Below are 253 nucleotides of genomic sequence, written 5' to 3'. Positions count from 1 at the left end.
TTTTATTTTATTAATATTATATTTATATTTATATCAAAAACGTATTTATTAAATGTGTTTTTATACAAAATAAATCTGAAATACTTTTTTCGATATAATACGTTTTCAACCATTATGCATGCGTAACATGTCTCAATCGTATCACTTTCTGAGGTGAGGCAAATGGCGTGCTCTTAATTAATTCATCTGGAGTATGCTCTAATGCGACGCGAACATCTAATCGCCATATTGGTTCCGGTGAAGCGAACGTATT

Source organism: Atta colombica, unplaced genomic scaffold (assembly GCF_001594045.1).
Source record: "Atta colombica isolate Treedump-2 unplaced genomic scaffold, Acol1.0 scaffold221, whole genome shotgun sequence".
Taxonomy (NCBI): Eukaryota; Metazoa; Arthropoda; class Insecta; order Hymenoptera; family Formicidae; genus Atta; species Atta colombica.
Note: the sequence above shows the minus strand (reverse complement) of the source record.